Source organism: Passer domesticus, chromosome 2 (assembly GCF_036417665.1).
Source record: "Passer domesticus isolate bPasDom1 chromosome 2, bPasDom1.hap1, whole genome shotgun sequence".
NCBI lineage: Eukaryota > Metazoa > Chordata > Aves > Passeriformes > Passeridae > Passer > Passer domesticus.
The window spans coordinates 116,951,159-116,971,224 of record NC_087475.1 but is presented as its reverse complement, the minus strand read 5'-3'; the positions used below and the strand labels follow the sequence as shown (position 1 = coordinate 116,971,224).

Here is a 20,066-nt window from a genome sequence, read left to right as displayed (position 1 = left end):
GTTAATACGCTGTGTTATGAACTCTGCTGGCAGAGGCACAGACAGGACGCCTGTTCTCCTGTGCTGCCTTGTGATGGTGGCATTGGCCTTGGGACAGAGACAGGGTGGGCAACTGGCAGTGATAACCTCCTCAGCCATCCCTGCTCTACCTGATGGGAACTGGAAGTCCCTGTTTTGCATCATTTGGTGAGATCAAGCAAAATTGTTAATAAAACAACTGCCTTTTTACAGTATCTCTACAAAACACCCTTGAGTGATGGAGGACCTTGAATGGAAGTTCTGTTAAACCAAACAAGTGAAATTCGACTTGGGGCAAGTAAGGAGTCTGTTCTTGCATTTATAAGGTTTCAGAAGGTTTGTCAATGCATCTAGGCTGGTAAATTCTGTTCTTCCCCATAGTCCTTGCACCTCTGAACCAAAGTGCCACTGAAGGATCTGTCACAGAAATAAAGGCACAAAATAAATTTTGTCTTTACAGACTTACTATATGAAATACTGCTGTATTTATACAGCATTTTAAAGCCTTGTTTTTCCCTCTCATTTACCATTGGCACTACAGGACTGCAGTTCTATGCTTGGACAAACTATTTTTCAACTGTAACTGGGACCTTTTTGTTCTTTGGAGTAGTGCTCAGTCCTCGGTGAAGCTGTTTTGGTGAGGAGTTACTCTTCTCTTCCTGTCTTATGTTTTGCTGTTGTAACATAATCATGGTGATTTGGAGTAGAGGACCTGATGTCCTGAATGGTTGACAGGTGAGCTGAGGGACCTGGCAACAATTCCCAGTGCATCCAGTTCAGCTTAGGTTTGGGAACCCACTCCCTGCTTCCGTGGAAAAGAAATCCATTTTCAGGGGCTGCATGGGAGCTGTTCTGCCACACAGTCTGGGCAGCTGGGGGGTGGGAGCTGCATGGAAATCGGAGTGCCCCTGTGACCTGGTTCCTTCCATCCCAAATCTATTTCTTCATTGTAAATCCCCCAAAATGGCCTGAACTCGAGGCCCGAGCAATGCACTGCAGATCTATATTTCCCTATTCCTGCTTGCATTGGTTTAAATTCTGAGTTTAAGCTGAAGGCATTAACGCTGTATAATCAGGATTCTTAAAACCAAAAGAAATCAAGACACATTGCAAATTTCAATTTTCCACCTAATCAGTGCACTTCTTTCAATTTTACAAACAGGCATATTTCAACTCCACTACTTTAAATGACCCCCCTGATATTATTAGTTTATCAGTCAACTCTGATAGGCCAAAATGCCTTAAATTATATATAGAGAATATTAAGCAAATTTAAATTCAAGTCCAAGTAGAACATATGTAATTTTAGTTTTAAATTAATAATAATGTTTCACATTTCCCATTAAGCTACATTTGCAGGGTTAGCCTGAAGAAATAGTATTAAGTATCTCACCAGAGCAATTCAGTGCTCAGTTGACAAAACAGACAAATGTAGTACTCCCCATACAACAGCATCCATAAAAAAAATTACTAAATTCTTTGCCACTATGAATCAACAGTTTTATTGAATGGAAACATTTCAGTCAACACCAGTGCCTTGATAATAATATTTAAAGTGAAGAGAAACCCCTAAAATATGTCAACAATCAGAATTAACAGTTGGGGTGGAAATGTGGACATGTGGGGTTGTATTTGCTTGTGGTTTTTTTTCAAGTCAATAACTGAGAAATATTGATATGAGTTTGGAAAGAGGCACAGATGTGTGAGCTCTGAAACACAGCTTTTCTGGTCTCTGATCCAGTTACTGGCCCTGGTCAAAAAAATCCAAGGAGCTGCTTTATGTTATGTCCTCTTTAAATCAAGTAAACACACCTCAGTTGCAAGCCTTTTTTCTGAATCATTCCTCCCTCCTTGCCTGCAGATGTCTGAGAGGCAGCTGGGAATCCCCAAAGACAGGAGCGTTCACGGGAGTCTGCTTCTTTGACATTTAGGGTAGACAAACAGCTCCAAGGATCTGGGACAAAGAGATCCAAAAGCTGGTCTGGGCATAATGCTGAAAAATTGCTTCACTATGAGTTATTCTGACTATTTTTATGTGCAGCATGGGAGTGAGAACTGGATTAGGAGGCCTGGGAGGTTGAATGGATTACAAACAAAAAGCATTAAGCTAATCATAGGAGTGATGTTCCTTAAGGGCAAGGATGAACAAATGGCTGAGTTTTCTTTTGTCCCTGAATTACAACCATGGAACAGTAAACTAGTCAAAACAGTAGCTGTCTCCAAGCCAGGTCTGCTACATTATGCATTTCTATAAGTTTTATAAATATAGGTGTTGCTTAACATGGATTGCTTGCACGATCTTGGATGTACTCATAGAAAGGGAATTCAAGGTCAGCAGTCCCTGAAGGCTGTCAAACTATTTACAAGTTTGCTATTTATAAGGACTAGTCTGGGAGTCCTAGAAGCAATAAGTTCTTAGGCAAGCGGTTTAATTTCTGCATGACAGAAGAGCTGCTGTTTCTGTATCAGTGCCTAGATGCCATTGCAGTTCTATTAAATTATCTTAAAAATCTCTTCTCCTTTGTTATCTACAGTCTACTAGTGTCAGGCTCACCCCTAACCACTCCATATAACATGAAGAACAAAGAAAGCAAGAAATATCAGTACAGCCACTGTTCTGTGCAAGTTCTAAAAGGGTTCAGGGATGGCAAGAGTTAATCAGAAGTTTAATGATTAATATAGAATAATAATCAATTGACCTTGGGAGTACAGCATGTTATAAAACAGCAGGCTGGAGGATTCATTGCATTGCTACAGAACCCTCTCTGAAGAAAAAAAATTTCTTTTCTAAGGAAAGTGAAAAGTAGGGCATACTGGTTTCTGCAGACCAGAAAAAGCACATTGCTTGCTCTTATATTAGGCTTTGGAACACTCAAGTGAGGTGGAAAATGTAGAGAAAAAGTTGTGACTGAACTGCAAACAACGCAGATCAGAAGAACTGGTGTACAGAATTCAGATAAGCCTCTCATGAAGAGAGAGACTAGTTGTTCCTTCCTCAGCAGTGTTACCCAAGAGTATGTACATACTGTGCCTTTTGTTCTTTTGGGGTAAGTGGGTGGTACATCCTGGAAGGGCATCACTCATTCTTGGAAGTGAATCTTTGGAAGTCATCTCTTCTGGCTGTAGTACCTGAACGAAAGCAGTGTTCAGTGCTCTTGATCTAACACCATACTCTTGTCTAGACTCAGAGCACTCTCGCTTTATTTGTAAAACAAAAACAAAACCTTAAGCCCCGCAATCCCTCCCTCTCCTTCAAAATATGAAAACCCTTGAAGAAGCATCCGGACTTGCACATTACTTTATCTGTTCAAAGATTCACAATGGAATATTTTCCAAAAGCCCCATGATTCTTTCAAGACCGCAGTTTGCATCGTGCTAAGGCAGCAGGGAGATGGTGAACAGAACAGGGATTGCGATACAAACGCTGGCAAAAATCAGGGAAAGCAAGGTGGGAGCAATATCGCTCAAGCTGTCAGATCTGTGAGCAAGCCTCGTGAACCAGCTGAGTTATGGCAAACTCCTGCTATGAGGGAATTGCAGTAACTGAGCCTTGCACTCAAACATTTATAAGGGTGTCCTGGGATAAATAAAGGTGCAGCCTCTGTAAACTCTGCCGTGAAAACAAACACCTTTGAACCAAACCAGTTACAAGGCTCTATAAAGAATGGGCATAGCTGATGTTAATTATAAGATTTGTGTCTTGGTTTTCTATCTGGAGAACAACAGTCTGAGTCTTCTTGGCTGTCAAGGAGTTAAATGCATGGCCCTGGCCCGAGCTGCTGCAGAAGGCAGTGCTGGTGCTACTGCAGTATCCCTGCTGGCATACGGAGTGCACTGGGTTCAGGGTTTGCACTGGAATATACAACAAAATAGTAAAACCTCTTTGATTCCTAGGCAAAGCCTCTGCCAGCTGGGGCCAGACCTTCTTAAAACGCTGGTTATATTTTGTCAGGCAGAAGACATTCAGCTTATTGTAAGATCATACCTCATGCACTCAGGCACTGCTGTGTGTCACACTGAGCTCTGTTTAGAAGCCTGGTCTGGATTAGAGAGACATTTTGGAAATCATGTGCTTATCAAAAGTTTGAATCAGACTTGCTGTCTATAACAAAACTGAATAATCAGACTCTTGAACCATGTAATGGATTAGGAAAAGAGCAGGGGACATGCAGGGAGACAATGATTTAGCAGAATTTCACTCGGCATTCAAGCATGCTAGCATGTCTGAAAATAAGGGATACATTATTAATTAGTTAATGTTTGCAAAGTATTTTGACTCTTGAACGTGCCAAGTGTTCTTCTTCATTAATTTTCAGTAAATATATGACTAAGCAGTATATGTTATAAGGACACAAAATGTGGTAAGTAGACAAAAGACCTGAAAACACACAAAACATTTTAAAAAGAGAGATGCTATCAACTGGGGGGGGGAAAGAAATATGTTCAGACCAGTGGAGTAAATATTGTGATGATGCAGCTACCAGTTATTTATTAACTCAGCACTAATGTAGGGGTATGCCTGGCAGCAGTGATGACCAGTTGAGACAGCCAACGTCCTACAAGACCTGTAAAGCTGACCTCTATCACCTTTTCTCCTCTGGTGCTAAATTTGGCACAGCCCAGACTCAGCAGACCTCCTCTTACCTTCTGGGGCTGCCTAACGCCTGCTTTAGGAGCTGCATGAGCTTCTGCAGCTTTAATAATGTCTGGAAAAGCACTCCTCGGTGGCGGTCACAACCCCTGAGTGCTGCGGGGAGGTGCGCTCACACCAGGGCCCAGCAGCACAAGCTGCTGCACGCTCTTCCCCTCCCTGGTCATTCTCACATCCCCATCTGTTCCTTTCCAGTCTCTCAAGTGGGAAATAAACTGAGTTAGAGTCAAACTGTCAAACTCATAATATTCGAGTGGGTTGAATGTCACACCGGCAGAATTCATGCAATCCATATTTCATTCAGCGCAATAAATATGCAGTCTTGCACGGATCTTAGAAATCAATTATGCTTTTTTCCAGGAAGGTTTGAAGAAACAGTAGGGGCACTTCGGCAAAATGATTTCTTGCCTCCTTTTCCAGTGAAGTAACTTTTTAGTGCTATGATCGCAAGGTCTCGATTCCTGAAAACAAGCTCGTAAGTGCGTGCCTCGGCCATCTGCTGCTGCCCTTAAGTCAAAGTCATGGTCCTCAGTTTACAACATCATACTTGGAAGTTTATGACGTTACAAATACAGGATTGACACTTTTGTTGACAGCCAGCCAATAGGATCAAATGAATTAAGCAACAAGCCATGTCCTTGAAAACTTTGGCTGTAAAGATGAAGACCTAGTGCGAGCTTCTCTCACTGGAAGGAGCTAGCACTGCCCTCACAGGTGGTTAGCGTATCAGAAACTTGTCATGAGCACTCTAAAAATAATTAGGAATGATCTTGTAGCTTTCTGACATACTTTTAATTATTTTTTTCAAACATATTTTCTCTTTCCATGTCAGCTGTTCTGCACATTCAATTAAATACATGCATGATAGTTTTGACCTAGGCTAAGGGACCAGACGATAAATCAGCTTCTAAGGCCAGACACACAGCTGGTGTAAGTGACTTTACATTTGTGCAATCGAGGGAGCTAAGCCAAATTTCTCCCAGCTATGGCTACCACAATATACTTCTCATGCAGCAGGATTCTCTGTGGCTGCAACTTTTATCATACGTGGAATATTCCAATTGTTAGCAAAACACCTATTGATCCTGCTGTGCAGAGCATAACCTGTATCTATCAGTGTAGCAGGTATTTAATAAGAGCAGTTTGAAGCCCTTCAAAAATCCAGAGAAAGTTCCCTCAGCTGCAAGAAATCAGCAAAATATTGCTGCTTTTTTACTGTTTTAAAGTCTAGGTATGGGTCAGGGTCCCAGTGGTTTTACTCTGTCCAAGAGAAATCATGTTCCTGCAGCTGCCCCCACTGACTTTTTGAAAGTATATAATTTTTCACTGTGTTTTAATGAACCAGCAGATAATTTGGAAAAACATAACATGCAACAGCTTGGAGGGTGTTTTATTGGTGCCAGGGATTTCCCTGGACAGCATCACCTACAGAACAGGAGACACAATCCAGCAGTGAGTGCAAACCCAGCATCAGCTGGGCAGGGAGACCAGCCTTGGGAACACACCTTGGAAGGTGTCAGTTTTGGAAGTTAGAGATTTTCGTGACAGATTTTAAGTAAGGATGCTGATCATTCATCGTTCAAAACTGTTTTGAAGTCACTGTCAACATGTTTCCCCTTACAGAGCTATTTCTATTAACAAGAAACCTTATCCTATTTTGACCTACAGGTCAAAACAAAAGAATTGTGAGGCAGAGAACAATTTTATTTATCTTTCTAGAATTAATTACTCTGTTATTATTTTTTTGAAGAGAAAAATTATGAGTTTTGTGAGACTTTTTTTTTCATAATATATTTAATTGCCAAAATAATTGCATAGAAAAAAGAAATTATAGCCTTTAGTTATGATCCCTACTTTAAAAGACAGAAAATCTGCTTTGTTTTTAGGAAGAGCTTTAATCGATTTTTTGGGGTAACTTATAAATAACATTTTCTTTTGATCAAAAAATATTCATTCAAACAAAAATTTAATGAGTCAAATGCCTGTAGCTATTTCTAGCAGAAGCAGGTTTGCTTTTATGGAAAAAATGCTGATGCTAAATGGTAGGTCACTGGTCCTATGCCATTTTGAAGTTTTATTTGATGGCTTCAATGTAAAGTCAAACAACAATACTAGAGATAGGGACCATAGGAGAGCAAGATTTTAGTTTTTAGTTTAATTTGGCTCCAGCAAAATTTAGTTGTGATTTCCTTACTGATAAAGGAAAAATGTGCTGTTGCAGAACCTTTTCTAATGGGGATTTTTCTTCTCTGGCTGTTGTTAGTGGGTAAGCACTGTGCAAGTCTAATCAGCAGAGAGTTATTGCTGTTTTCTGTCTGTTTTGGAGTTTCAGGAATGGGTCTGTATGTGGGGAGGGGTTTTTTAAACAGAGGGGTAATATTTTGAAAAGTGAAATGGGAACCTCTCCCTCCTTGCAAAAATGTCCTAAGTTCTTTGTTCCTTGAAATTAAATTCCAATTCACTTCTGAAATTAAGGCTGTGACTTCCTACATTACTTGGGGGACTTTTAAATGTTTGACCTAACAAGTCCTGCTGCACTCCCATGATCCTCCAAAGCTGCATTCATACAACAAACACCAGCTTTAAGCTTTGGTTCCTTTTGAATGATGTATTTAGCAACCAACAGGCACTGCTGCCAACCCCCCAGTGTCTCAGGCAATGTCACTGTCTCCATGATCTGCATGTGTGGCAGATGTGTTGAATGCATCAACATTTACAATGTGAGTCTCCTGTGGCCATGGGAGGTGCAGTGTGGGATGGGCTGTCCTCACAGCCAGGGCTGACTTTGTTCTGTCTGCACGATGTCTAACTCACAGGGGGTCCTGAGCTGTGACTGGGCTCCAAAATGCTGCAAAACTGTACTGTACTAAAATAGCATTAGTGTTTCATGCCCATGCTACAAAGCATCTATTGCAAGCCTTAGAAAGGGGGAAAAATACTAGGAAGGAGGTAAGGGAAGTGGCAGAGGGCTCTTCTTTCTACATCACAAGCCACCTAGAGAATATATCTGTGTGTTTCACTTGGTTATTTATTTTGCATTATGATAGCTGACATATCAGAATACATGAAAGGCATTTGTGAGCCTAAGACACAAAGTAAAATGGCGCTTGAAAATGATTCTTTGTGAAGGCTTATTTTTGTTTTGTTGCACATGAGACTAGCGGAGCAGACAGGTTTATTTTAACTCTCTAACAAAATTTAGGGACTGGAGACAAACAATTGTCTGCTATTATCATTCCTGCCGCCAAAATTCATTAGGTTCAGGAGCATCAACTAAATCGTGTGCTAGAAGGGAGCACACAGCTACCTACACTATTGCTGGAGATGTGACCCCTGGAGCCAGTGTAGTGGCCACATAGATCCAGGAGACTCCATGGCCTATTAAAAAGTAAAATATCCCAAACCATAACCTTCCTGCAATTCATTGTAAGCAGGCCCTTTCTGCAGCTGCATGTTTCTGTCTGCAAAAGACCTTGCTTGTCATGAACCTTGTAGCCAGCTTAGCTTTTTAAGGTCTGCACTTCATCAAAAAGTAAACGCATTTTCCAGCATGCTGGTACTTGGTTGCCAGCCTGAGAGAGGCAGGAGGCTGATGGGTCTGGCTACATAGAGTTAAAAGGTACCCCTTTTAGCATGAGTTAAACTGATTTTTATTTCTTTTGAGATCTCAGCTGTGGAGAAAGGAAGCTAGCTGGAAAAGTCAGCCTGGCCTCAGCAAAATAACCTGCTTTAGAAATGTAGACCCAGATCCCTGGGATGTATCTGACTCATGAAATGAATTTGAGTAGAAGAAAATTGTTTAATGACTTTGCTGCCTTTTGTTCTCCAAAGTAGTCAGGGTCTTGTTTGGCTAATGACAACTGAAAACCACAGATAGCTGTGAGTGGTGTTAACTCCTTATGTGGCTGGGGTTTTTTCCAGATATTTACTTTTCCATCATCTTTGCATCAGAGAGAGGTGAAGCAAAAGCAGCATAATTTGGATCCCTGTATATTAAAAACCATGTAGATTAAGGTGCATTCATCTTTGTGGTCTCTGCAAACTCTGGGAAGCTGGTGGACTTGCTGAGCTAGAATCTTTTGGAATGAACTATTCTGACATCCATGGAATTTTTTTAATCCCTGTAAAGTGAATACATAAAAGTAGTCACTCAAAAGAAGCTGTGTTTGTAGAGTGGCTAAAGAAGATAAAGGAAAAAGGTAATCTGGCATTAGAGTTTAGTGCTTCTGGAGAAGAGATTAAGAGCTGGATGGTGTCAGCTCCTGCAAACCCAGAGAGGAATCAAGGTGTGTCCAAAGGGTGATGATTCAGACTCCTTAAGAATGGAGCCAAGATGGGGATGCACCATCTGCCCACAGAGATGTTCTGGAAATGCCTGGCTTGCCAGTAAGAGTGACAATAATGCCTGCTGGAACAAGCAATGAGCTGACATCACAGGTCATGGTGTGGTGCGGGGGACTCTGGGGTGATATCCAGCTGGAGACACTCCTCAAGCTGTTCCTGCCTGCACAGGGCAGGGTCTGACACCCACCCCTATGCAGGGTAACCTCCTGCTTGTATCCACACATGGAGGTCAAATGGAAACAGAAAGGGAGGCAGCAAGTGCGGCAAATAGGGAGATGGAACATGCTGAAACCATCCATGGGTTACTCGCTGAAGCTGGGAACCAAAAGTGCAATAACAATGAAGAAATCAAAAGGTCAACTTGTATGTCAGGAGATGTTGGTGAAAAAACTTGTTTCCCCTAACAAAGCTAAATATTATTTCCAATAACAATATCATGGCAGTGGTGGATTGTTTCTTTCAAGGAGCCTTCAGCTTTAACTAGTTATATATACACATACATACATGTTAATGTAAATATTTGTGTTTGAGTAGCACACGGACCAAAGAGACATTAAAATAATCAATCAATCAATCAACAAAAAAAATTAAGAGGGCTTTCAGATTCTCACCAGTAGTCCTACAGAAACAAAGAATGTACAGGACACCAGGCTTTGTCAGCAGCCCCTAGGAGTACATCTCCATTGTGTGACTGATCCTTTGTACTTAGGGCCAAGAATAGTTTTTTTAAAAAACAGTGCAAAAATTACACAAGCATTTCCATCACTCTATGGATTACAACAAATACTCTGTGTTTGCCAGCAGCCAAGGCTGTGGAACAGCTATTAGCAGATGCTGACTGTATGATGATGACCACTGTAAGTAGATGCTTATTTAAGGGACGTTTTCAGGAAACGGCCTGCTCTTAGGAGCAGTCTATAAGTGAAAATGCACTTTGCAAGATTTTTACATCTTGCTGGCCTGCCTTTTGCCATTTTACAGCCAAGGAAATGTTAATGTGTAATAGAATTAGCATTTAGGAGAAGCCTAGAATACTGTTCCTTATAATATAGCCCAGTATTATTATTCAAGACAGGTCTTCTCACAGAGCAATTTAAGCCCCCCAAAATTACCCATCATTACACAGACAGTCCCATTTAACATTCTGAAGCTAATCACACAACAACCTACCCTTTCAGAGGAGATACAAAACCTCACTTGGGTTTTAAGTTCTGATTACAAGATGAGGTTCCAATTGAGAATTTCAGCTGTAAACCAAATGACCTTCAATGACCGTAGACTGGAAAACCTGGTGACTAATCTAAATAGATTTCCAGGCAGGGGGAAAAAAACACCACCCAGCTCTTGTTTCTAGTCCTCCGCATTATTAGGGGAATGACAAAGACAAGCAGAATGTGAAAAAAGTCATGACTCCAGTGACCTTCATGTCTTTGTCCCAGAAAGGTCAGGAGTAATCAGCAAAACTTTAACTAGAGTTCAAATTCAGCTTTGCTGTCCTTAGAGGCTGGTAAAATTAAATATTCTGTTCTTGTGCTCTGTAAACAGCCACAGTAATTGGTGATGTTTCCCAGCATTGGCTATGAAGATGTATTGGCATGAGCTGAAATTCAGAGAGAGACAGTACTTCACATAGTAGATGGCAGATATAACCAAATCCTGATTTCAGCTTCTAACGCTGGAAATCACAATCACATTCCTAAAAATGAGATCACACCAGGATATGAGTATGTACCAGAATGTCTAGGACGTGACTTTACAGTTTGTCATGCTTGTCATCCAAGGCAAAACACCTATTGTCAATACCTGGAAAAAAACCCCATGAAACGGAAAGGCACCAGGCAAGCCAAAGTCTGCAAGAGTAAGCCGTGTGAAAATAGGAAATACAGTGAGTAATCTGGAAGAGAGAGCTCATAGGGACTTTCTGACCTTGGCCTGGAATGCTTTGTCTCTTTCCTCCTTCTACATGTCCCAGGACTTATTTATTTATTGAATATCCAGCCTGATTAGAGCTGTAGGAATGACCATGTTGGATCAGACCACAGGAGACCACAATTTCCAGCATCATACCATTAGTGAGCAGAAGTTTTGAGAAAGCTTAAGGAAGTTAGAAAGAAATAAACATATATTCTTGAGAAAATTCTCCTTGCTCTTGACAATAAGGAATTGCCTTATGCCTTACTATGTAGGAAGGTATGACCTTTCCAGTAGAATTTGTAGAAACCCTGGGTTTATACTTTGGGAGCTTCCTGTTGTCCACCTTAATATTTTGTCAGATTTTGAATCCTGCTGAACATCCAATGCAAATTAAGGCCTCGGGAAACAATGAACAGACTAATTTTGAGTGCAGTGAACACATGCATATTTCTCAGCATATTTTTATTTTGTTTATCATTTGTGTAGTTACGCATTCTGATTCAAAGGTTTATAGGCAGCACCTTGTGTTTGGCATGCTTCTCTTCAGTCAGTCTTCACAATAAGGATCCAAGTGCCTGGCAGTTCTTCAGTTCCCATTTGTGAACCTCCTCAGTGCAAGCTTTTGGGGGGTTGGAAGCCAGCACACGTAAATATTAAAGTCTGTAATTTATTTTTATATACCAGCATGTACGGTGTCAACAGGCTTCTTGAATCCTGTAGGAAGCATTAAAAATGAAAAGTAAGTTTCAAAATTAAGTAAAGGATCCATTAAATGCTCTCTTCTTCTCCTCCAACAACTTAAAAATCATGGCACTTACCTTGAACTTTAAAAGGCTCCATCCTTCTTATGCATTCAGATACTGAGTTGCATTTCCTGTGCCTTGAAACGTAATGAGAGTGGACATCCTGTGCTGCACAGCATCACTAAAATTGCAGCTGTCAACGTGAGACACCTGCAACATCCAGTTTTAGAGCTGCTGAAATGGTGACCAGCATTTCTGAAAAATGTGGAATTTGGGAAGGGTGAGAGATTCTGGTCCAGGATTCAAAATCAATGTCTGCATACTGTGCTTCGAGCCCTGCTGGCTTTAGTGAGCGCGCATGAAGTAAAATGTGAATTTATCATGAATAAAGCAGACAAAGCCAATCTTTTGTACATGCTCTACTGCTGCTAGTGTCTGCACATTCTGCAGACACATTTGGTAACCAGGACTTCCCCAGCAAAATGTATTGTATGTTGGACAATGGGAAAAGTATTTCAGCTTTTCCTTGCATTTATCTGTCTTGAAGGAGACAGGGTGAGAGCATCTGAAATACAGGAGGGTAAAAGTGTAAGCAGCCACCAAGGGACAGGGACAAAATACCTCCCTTTATCCTTCCAGTTTTCACTCTACCTTTGCTGTCTGTAGGTGATGTAGGCAATAATGTATCAGAGGATATATACATATATTTATATACATATACACACGCTCTCTCTTTATATATATATATATAATATTTATATTGGCCCTGTTGGTTCAAAGGTAGCCACTGTGAAAAATAAATGCAAGAGTGCTCAACATAGTTTCCAAAATTATTTTAGGAAAGTGATTGGGTATGAAGTAATACATCCCATGATATAAACATAATAAGCTCTGTGCAATGTCACTGCAGGTATAAGTATCAATATAGTACGAACCATACAAAAAAAAAAAAAAGATGCTGTTGTGTTAACATTTCTTACAATGCCACATATAAATAAATCACAAGAACTGTAATAAAGAAAATAATAACAATAACGAAATGAATAAGATTAATTATTACTTAAAATGGTATTTCCTTTAAAATGCCAGAGTGAATTTGTTAAGATTTTACTAAGGAGAGACAGACAAATGTTCCTAGAAATGAGATCACAAACTTTATCTGTCATCTTTAGCTTCCTCAATTTAGGAAGAAATTTAATATTGTTTTGCGTCTACAACTGCATGCAGTCTTTGCCCAATGCATGAAAGTATGTTTATTATTAAGTTCAAATATTCACAGAGAGAAAAAAGATGCTCATCTCTTAATGGTGGCTTTAATTCTCAGGAAATTAACCATGCACTTCTTACAGTTGAGAGCTACCAATGCTGAATAATTTTGTAGTCACTGAAGATCACATTCTAATACTGTCCAGGAAAAAAAACAGTAGTCTCACCAGATGTAAACATTTAGCAAAAATCAGGATTTTATTACATTACATGATTAAATAATTTTAAACCCACTTTAGGACAGGAACTTCAGTACTGGGTAATGGTGAGATCCTAGACTTTTATCCTTCTCCTATCTCCAGGCACTGCAGAAACTAGAAACCATTACAACAGGACATAAGATCACCATTACAGAGTTATTAGAAGGGGCAGGAACATCAGGAACATGCCAGTGTTCTGTTTTTAAAAACAAATGACCCATTAATTCACAAAAGCAACCCCATTACTGGAGTAACAAACTTAGTTTACGCAAATGTCCCTATCAACATTATTCATGCCCAAACTTGATTTAATTTGGAAAAGGAATGAATAAAGCCTAGGGTAATGGCAACCTATTAGACCATGCAGACCTTAATAATACATTTAAGAAAGTGTGCTGAGTGACATGAACATCAAAAGAGAAACCACGAGAACAAACTGCAGAATAAAGGAGAATTTCTATCTGAAATCATACCAGAGAAGGCAGAAGGAGCAACACAGGCAGAAGGAGCATGTGCCTAGCTGTAAGTGAGAGAGAATAATCACATTAATGTCTGTTTCCCTAAATAGTTTCAGTTTGTTTCTTTATTCTGTTTTTACTGAATCTCATTTCTGTTCAGGTTCAATTAATAATAATGAGCCTAAAATTAATTTGCATTATCATTTACAATGGATGCTTTGATCATGTATGTAGTTGGGACTATAATGCATACATTACCATATTATGCAAATTGCATTTTCAGTGTCAGCTACATCTGTACATCATTTCTTCATGCCACAATCCTGTGTATTGTTTGTCTTGTACAGCCTAGTAAAGGGAGAATCTGGGGAGATACTGCCAGGGGAAATACTGCTACAGGTGTGCCCTCCTCTTATGTTCTCTCTCTAAACACCCAGCTTTAGCATCAGGCAGGGGAGAACTTTAACACAGATGTCTTGTTTGTGTCCTCTATGAAATTACTCTCCTGCATTGAGCCCACACCAAGCACATACAAAAAGCACAAATACTACCTTTTTTTTTTGTTTTTAACACAAATGTCTCTCAAGCAGAACTTGTAACTGCTTGCAGCATAAATCTGTTGAGAATCTGACCTAAAAAAGAAAGCTGAGCCAGTACCACAATGTACATAAAGATCTGATTTTTAGGTCAAACTTATGCATTCATGACACTGAACATGCTGGGAGAAATGTTGCACATCAGTGGGTAATGGAGCCACTCAACTCTCCCTCAGCTGACTACTTTTTGCCACTGGCCAAATTTTGTATTGCAGTGAGCAGGCCCAAAACTATTAGTAGTTTACATTTTTATACTGCCTTTCATCTTGTGAAATACTCCCTTGCTTTACTAGTTGATACAGAAACCATTTAATGATTGTTTAATCTATTACAGTGCTGAAACTTTGTGGTGAAACACAGGAAGGATTTAGCAGTCTAGAATAAGAGAGTTGTTTTGGAGAGGAAATGAAGACTAGAGTGTCCACTTGAAAGAAAGATGGGAGAATGCAATTTTGAAGTTTGGCATCTGGCCAGGCCAGAGTTAACACACTTTACAGATATAATTACTGCAGTGGGATCTTTAATGAGCAAAGTGGTCAGAACTTTGCTTTAACATGTCACCCAAAAATGCACTTGGGTCACACCTTGCATCTTATCATGCTGACTCATGGGCTAACAAGCAGATGAGATCCTCTTCATTCATTTTTCTCTTTTAGCTAGGGCCCTAGGTAAATATCAAACATGAATCAAACAGCCAAACACTGTCAAAAGAAAATCTTACATAGTTTCAAATTTCATGAAAATTTTGCATGAAAACCTGTCCCTCCAGCCAACTGAGGACCATATAAGTTTTGATTTTTCCTCCCACAGATGAATTACTTCAGAGTGCCCCTACAGGCTTGATCCTGCCTTCCAGAGAGATGATGGTGAAATTCCTCCCGTGAGGTCACTAGGCCCCCAGAAGATGATTCATTTGGCCATTTCACTGTGCTTAGTCTGTTTGACAGGAGATAAGAGCAGTGCCTGAGGAAAGGGAAGGGGATGAGCGGAACGGCCCCTTTTTCTTGCCAGCAAGCTGTTTGGTTGGATCATCCTGTCTTTGGAAACCTCCTTGCCAAGAACTGGGTCTATTTGCACTGCTGCTTTCCTTCCCTGGATACCCTGGGACGTGACACATGCAGAATCTTTCAGGTGAAGGAATTTAGCTTGGTGTTATCTGGTGAATGACAGACATTGAGTATTGTCAGAATGAGGTATTCCTGTGAGTCCTCAGCAAAGTGTTAATCTGATTAAACTTCTAAAAATTGATAGACATTAAACAGAAGAGCACATTAATATTGTCAACAAAATTCAGTTCTTAGTCACTCAAATGCAAACGTCAGATATTTGTTGCTCTGTATGCAATTAAAAATGATCTGATCACCCTCCAAGCAGAGAACTGACAAAAACATGGGGTGAGGAAACGTTTTGTTTTATCTTCTGCATATAGGAAGATGCTGATAAGAAGGAAGAATCATTTTAGTTCTGCATAGATAAAAAGATCGTTCTTGGCAGAGTAGATTAATGTACCTGTCTATACAAGCATAGAGGAAGAATGAAGAAGGGAAATAGATTAGTATTCTGCTGCACATGGGACAATCAAATATGATCTTTGGATTGGCAACTGGACTAATAATAATCATTGTAATAAACCAGGGCCTTTATATCTATGATATGCAGTACTAGCTATAAAGATAGGTGCTTCTTAGCAATAATGAGCTGGATTCTTCATCACTCATCACCTTGTGTAATTATTGTAGTGAGTTCAAAACAAATCCATTGTGCTACCAATCAGATTTTTTTTCCTTTCATGTTGTGTTTTTCTTGCAAGGGCATAATGACTACTCACAGAGTAGACAATAAAGAACCAGGCTTAATATATTTATTTTCTATGTGAGAATAAGGAAAATGTAAGAGATCTGATGGATGAGCGCTATAGCTTGGACAAGAGATATTATTTAAAGTTTAGGTACTTATATATTGCCAGAGCCAACCCCGTGGTTAAACAACTCCAAGAAAGAAAGGAAAACGGATTAAAAAAAGCAATCTGGCTTAATACCAAATAATACTTTTTCTTCTTCCATAATGATTTATTAGCAGTTGTGTTAGTAAAAGCATGCACAGCAATGTTGAATAATATTAAGACAAGTAAACTGTAACAAACTTAGCAATTTAAAACTCAAAACATCTGATCAAGCAGCATCTTAAATCTCAGATGCTTTTTTTAATTGACCAATTTGATCTTAGTTGAATATTTTTCTGAAGTACTGTGGCTACAGCTGAAGTGAGGATAATCAAGGTAAATTATGAAAATAACCTAGCTATGTGGTAAAGGTCAACAGAAAGTCTTGTTAAGATCTGTTTTTTATGAAGACTTCCTGTCTCTATTGTCAAAATGGATTAACATTATAACACAACAGAGCCTGTCAATTGAAAGAGGAGGAGATATTAGCACAAAGATACTTGTGACAATTAATATTAAGTTTTGTTTTAGACTGTGAAAGCAAGAAAATATCACAACCTTATTCGATCATCACTTCATTTATATTTTTCTAGCACAGGTTACAAGAAGGTGCAGATATGTTTTTGTTTTTTTCCTGTTTTTGGCTTGTGGACAGGAATTTTAGTCTTGAGAATAGAATTGTTAGATTTGTAACTCTATTTCTTTAAGGGAAATTTTCCTGTCTAATTCTTACCACATGCATTACATTGAGCTTTAGAGTTAATGTTACTTTTATCTACTAGTGCTGAACTGGGAATGGAGGGTAAAGGAGTTGCCCACGTTCCTGTAGCCATCTGTTTTCCATGGTTACTGACTATGTAAATAAAAGTTACTCTGTGAACATGAACAGTCTTGGGCTCACTTGTTTGTCTTCCAGCCTAAAACTACAAAGGGAACTTCCTTGCAGGGAAGTAGTGACAAAGGTTGAGTTATTTCCCACAATATTTTGCATATGCTGAGCACACCAGTACATGAAAAATGTCTTAGAGCTGAACTTTTCCAAGGAGTTTCACTGTTGTTTTGTCAGTGGCAGTAAAGACAGGGCAGAGACCTTATTCTTAAAAATCCTTCTAAATGTTCTTGCATGGTCAAGTCCCACTGGCAATTATGCCAACAGTTGCAAATGATGTTCTAAAGAAACTTGATCCAGGAATAAAAAAAACATTCTTGCATTTCAAAACATCACAAGCCTTGAATTGAAAAAAACAGAAGCTGGGAAAGAATTTTCACTCACCCAATGGCCATGCTCTGAAGGACTTCAGTGTCCTCATGTCTGTGAGGGCTTTTACCTTCAGTGATGATTTGAATCCCTGGAAAGACATACCTGTGACTGAAGTGATCAGAGGCATAAATCTGACAGGACAAAATATGGCATGCAGTATAACCCTCAATACCCTCTACATAAATTAGAAACTGTGTGAGCCCATTGAGTTTAAAGCACTTCCCACACATTTTCAGCTCTTGCTACTTATAAACCACAGCAAATACCAAGTATGGAAGTGTTCTGTACTCACCAGCTGCTTCTTCCTGAGTGACCACCTGAAATTGTAATAGTGTCAAAAGCATCCTAAATGCATCACCACACTATGCCAGAAGGCTAACCAAATAATCAGCTTTTCATCCTGCCTCAATCTGGGAAGAAGAAACTGCAAACTGTATGGAGGATGCCCAAGTTAGTGAGAAGTCTGATCAGGGTTTAATGCCAACAAGAACAGTCATCACACAAAATGCAGCCCTACTTTTCTGGACATTTGACCAAAAAAACTGCACACACAGGTTGGTGTCTGACCTACACTTCTGTAATTTTCCAGTGACATAAAACCAGTTAGTACCAGCTGAAATACATTAGCAGCTTCAGTAATTAGTAGGCATAGCCATTTCTTGTCAGTTCTAAGGGCCATATCCTCAGCTGGCGTAAATCAATGACACTCTGGGCCCTGGAACTGTATTACTTTACTCACCTTGAAATAGTTATGCATATTAATTACTGCCTTACCCATTACTGCTCTTGTCAATTCAGACACCTGATTTACACCAGGTGAGTTTGTTCCATATATTTAGAAGTTTCTGCACATTCCTTCAAGAATCTGTAGTGTCAAATAAACTTTCCAAATAAGCCAGGCACATGCTTTCCATTATCTATCAAATCAATGCTCAGTGAAGTGACACCGTTGCACATAAATCATGACTGCAATTATTAAATCAAGCTGAGTTTGTATTGTGTTTCTTCCACTGTTGGGTAGAATTAACCACGGGAGAACAGGGGAACAGGCACATCAGGATTGCTGGGATGGAAGAAGGAGTTAAAAGCCCCACCCAAGCTCTCACAACCTAACCTTTGGAGCATGCAGCTGATAATGTGAAACAGAACATAATGCCCTGGAGGAGATACATCTGGAGGTCAGCTCAGTCAGCTACTGTGGAACTGTTCCAACAAAGCAATCAAATATCTAGCAAAATCTATAAAAACCCCCACATCTTTGGTATATAGACATCCAATCTGAGCTGGATGAGGGTAGAGAAGCCTGATTTCATTTTCATACCCCTGTCAGGCAACCTAGGAGCTGAGTTTTCTCTCCACAAACACAAAGTGAGGTTTTTAACTGCAGCTTATTAAGGCTCAGTTTGTCTAACCCATGCATAATAAATTCATGTGTCAAGATCGAAGTTGATTGTTCATCAGAGAAAAATGAGACAAGATAATCCACTCTGCTGGAAACGTAATGCTTTAGGAATGTTACAAACTACTGCAAATGTTTAACTCCCCGTGCCTCATGGGTGGTTATATAACAAAACACCCATTCAGGGGCTGATTCTTATCTGTGGCTTGCATAAGGCCATGTCTAGACAAGGATTTGAAGGTGTGTTGTTTGAAAGTGTTCACAGAGTGGTCTAGTTGGCAGATCAGGAAGCCTCCCCTTCCCTCCCCCCACTTCCTGAACTTCCATGCATGTGGAATGGGTGAAGTGTGGGTCCCTCTCCCTCAGTTTTTGGTTCAATTAATTTAGCAGCTGACGGCGGTCATTTGTCCACCCTGGAGTCAGAATGTGACTTCAGAGGGTTGAGGGAGCAAAGGGTCATCTCCCTGCCCACCCCTAAACCAGAGCTTTCAAAGGATCTGCATGTCTAGGCTTTTCAGCATTATTTCCCTATATTCACCTGCATGCCACACAGAAGACGTACAAAGGTATCCTACATAAGTTTTGATGGTACTTTGCCTTTGTAAACCAGTACCAGAAATAAAGGATGACTTTCCAATGATGGGTAACCCTTTGACAGTATCCCCTTTACAGGAAAATCCTTCCAGTGCTGATTTCCTCTTCCGCACCTACTCAGGTATAATATTTTTGTTTCTTTATTACCCCATTTCCAATGAACTTGACTCAGCCATCCACTCCTACTCCACATACACCTCATGCTGTTGGGAGAAGTATTCAGTGGAAAAGCTGGAAAATTTACACATGGTTCTCCATAACATATGAACTAGGCGGCTAAGAATCCATCCCACTCAATTTCCTTTAAAGCATTGCATTAAGTTTACAATCTGTGCTTCCTCCATCTCTGTTTTTTCCCCTTTTATGTCAGCAGCAGCAGCATATGGCAATGGTAAGAATCCTTACAGAGACGTGCCCACCACGTGCCCATCTGTGGCTTGCTCCATTGCTCCATAACATTGGGCGATGTTATTGCTCTCACAAGCAAGTTCTAAGAGCAAAAACATTTTTAACACTCACTTTTTGCATATTTTCCCTTCTCTTTATTTTTGCTGTTTAGGTGTACTTTTTCTTAAGCACACCTAAATATTTAATTTTTTTTTGTTGATTATTTTATTATTACTTTAACTTTCAAGTGTACCTCAGAGGATTAATGAAAAATAACTATTTTATTTATAGCT

General features: G+C 39.8%; 1 long non-coding RNA gene across 4 annotated transcripts; it reads right to left on the bottom strand.

The window, feature by feature from the left end:
* Nucleotides 1–11,372: 11,372 nt before the first annotated feature.
* LOC135294945 (uncharacterized) lies at nucleotides 11,373–18,096 on the bottom strand. 4 transcript variants are annotated; one of them, XR_010356940.1, is made up of 5 exons: nucleotides 17,911–18,016; nucleotides 17,686–17,824; nucleotides 17,406–17,481; nucleotides 11,746–11,925; nucleotides 11,373–11,641 (listed from the first exon to the last, which is right to left on the bottom strand). It is a non-coding gene; the product is annotated as an uncharacterized LOC135294945 (long non-coding RNA). The 4 variants fall into 4 exon arrangements; XR_010356942.1 differs by having other exon boundaries at nucleotides 11,746–11,880; nucleotides 17,686–18,096; XR_010356939.1 differs by having other exon boundaries at nucleotides 17,686–18,093.
* Between the last annotated feature and the right edge of the window lie 1,970 nt (nucleotides 18,097–20,066).